Raw genomic sequence first — 2,500 nt, forward strand, 5'->3', positions numbered from 1 at the left:
GGAGGAGGAGAAGAAAATCATGAGCCGACCTTATCAAAAAAATAAAAAGTTTCTGTGCCATAAAAGGGTTTGTTTTATTTTCTCGTTAAAATGAGGCTATGGCGAAATAAACAAGAATTGTGACCCATCGTGTGAAAAAGGTATTATGTTCCAGTGGCCTAGAGGCGGAATATGGAATAAATAATCAGAGAAGACAAAGGAAACGATGATGAGAAATACAGGGAGCGTAACGGCTAGTGTGACTTCTCGTCGATATTCTCCCCCCCCCCCCCCCCTCTCTCTCTCTCTCTCTCCCTTTATCTCTCTTTCTCTCTCTTTCTCTCTCTCTCCGTCTCTCTCTCTCCTTCTCTCTCTCTCTTTCTCTTCCTCTCTCTCTTTCTCTCTGTCTCTCTCTCTCTCTCTCTCTGTCTCTCTCTCTCCTTCTCTCTCTCTTTCTCTTTCTCTCTCTCTCTCTCTCCTTTCTCTCTCTCTCTTTCTATTTCTCTCTCTCTCCTTCTCTCTCTCTTTCTCTCTCTCACACACACACTCTCTCCCTCTCTCTCTCTCTTACACACACACACACACACTCTCTCTCTCTCTCTCTCTCTCTCTCTCTCTCTCTCTCTCTCTCTCTCTCCCAGCCGGGGTTTTATCAATTAATTCCCCAGCAAGTGCATTTTAAATACCTTTGATATTTTTAGAATTTTTGGCTTGACATTTTAATCCGTTTCATATTTTGGCAGTAATGAATATAAATTTATTATTCTTGTAATATTATTTCTGCTTTTCCTAACACTGTTTCACACACACGTTTTTCAAATCATTTCATTCTGTGTTAATCAAATTATTTTGTCCTATCTGAATTGGATTCAGTAGTCTGATGTCACGCCCCACGGCAACAGCGGCCATCTTGGTTCTAAACAAAGAAAATCATTACTTTTTATTCTTCATGCTGGCTAGAACTTTTCATATGTCTTGTGATCAGAATGTGTAAAAATCAAAACATGATCAAATTTATGATTTTCCCCTCTGGATACGCTTTTATGCTCGCCGGAGAAATATTTCATACGGGCGTCCGCATTGTTCCGATAGTTTAGAGCCAGTTACTAAGTTACCATGCGTCATTAGGAAGGAAGTGACGCTACGGCTGTTGAAGAGTATTCAAAATCCCAAAGCATTCGTGACAAAGAAGACACTTGAAACCGTCCAGTTATTTCGTACTCTGGAGAAAAAAAAAACTTTTTAAACAAAAATTTGGCCAGAAAACTCGTCATTCAAATATCGATTGATTGTTGAATAACCATCATTTTGGTAAATTATACTCTCAAACCTGGGACTCCAAGGAAGACATCGCGACGTCCCAGGATTGAGAATTTCTTTTCTTTTTTTTTTTTTTTTTTTTGCCAAGATCGGGTCGTTTAAATCTGTCGATATAATTTGAAGGACAAGTTTTCTGGCCAAATTTTTTAAAATATGGTGGGTTTTTTTTTTTTCTACATAGTAGATACTATGGAGAAAGAAAAAAAACACCATATTTTTTAAATCTTATCTTATCTTACTAAAGGCTGATATAGGAATTATCATTTAATATGCGTTATACAATAGTTTATAATGACATAATCTCATATAGACTGTATTGTATTGTATCATTTACAGACAGTTTTACACAACTTTGAATGTCAGGTAAAATAATAATATATCAATATAATACGACTGACAATGTAAAATCGGCAGCGAACTGGCTAATCTGACGCCCGTGTTTTCTTAATAAAGCCACGGCTTAGACAGTCAGGGGAAGGGGGGGGGGGGGGGAGGGGGGCTATCGATAACTGGCCATTTATGTGGTTGGACTCAAAAGGTAAAGTAACACGGGCCTTTCAGTAGGATAATGTTGGATTTATTTGTCATTATCTATACGTGAATGAAGTCCGAGTTCTGTACACAATAAATATTAAATGTGTGTTTTTAAATATATTATCATTATGGTGTAGGATATAGAAATATAAGAATGTGCGGCTATGTGGTCTAGTGGTATGACACTCGCTTTCGGATCGGAAGGCCCTGGGTTCGAGCCTCGTTCGGCGCATATTTGAGTCCTTGGAGAAGATTCTTTACTCACATTCTCTCACCGTACTCAGGTGTAAAAAAGAGTACCTGGCCGTTTACGGCGTTGTCTTTGTCCGGAAAAAAAATGTAACATCGCCTAACAGGCGCATGTCCCGTCCTACATGTTAAATGTTGCTGTTGGCCAGGTACCCCTTGTAAAGCGCTTTGAACACAATTAGTGGATATTGCGCTATATAAATGTTCAATTTAAATATAAGGAACGAATGTATTGACGTCACTCAACTCTTTGATATTGTTTTTAGATAGCCAATCATTTTGGTGACTACTTCTCAATAAATTATATAAAAAAACTTTCAATGTTAAACATAGTTTTGTGTGTCTGTACGTTTGAACCAACGGGCGGATGTTGTGGGTATTTTTTCAAAACGCATACCATCAATATATATATATATAT

General features: G+C 37.9%; 1 protein-coding gene across 2 annotated transcripts in view; it reads left to right on the plus strand.

The window, feature by feature from the left end:
- The window catches only part of LOC144956602 (transmembrane and coiled-coil domains protein 2-like), a 432,530-nt gene that overhangs the window by 176,038 nt on the left and 253,992 nt on the right, over nucleotides 1–2,500 (plus strand). The gene's annotated exons all lie outside the window — the stretch shown is intronic.

Source organism: Berghia stephanieae, chromosome 11 (genome assembly GCF_034508935.2).
Source record: "Berghia stephanieae isolate SIO BIC M18660-M18661 chromosome 11, UCSD_Bste_1.3, whole genome shotgun sequence".
NCBI classification, from domain to species: domain Eukaryota; kingdom Metazoa; phylum Mollusca; class Gastropoda; order Nudibranchia; family Aeolidiidae; genus Berghia; species Berghia stephanieae.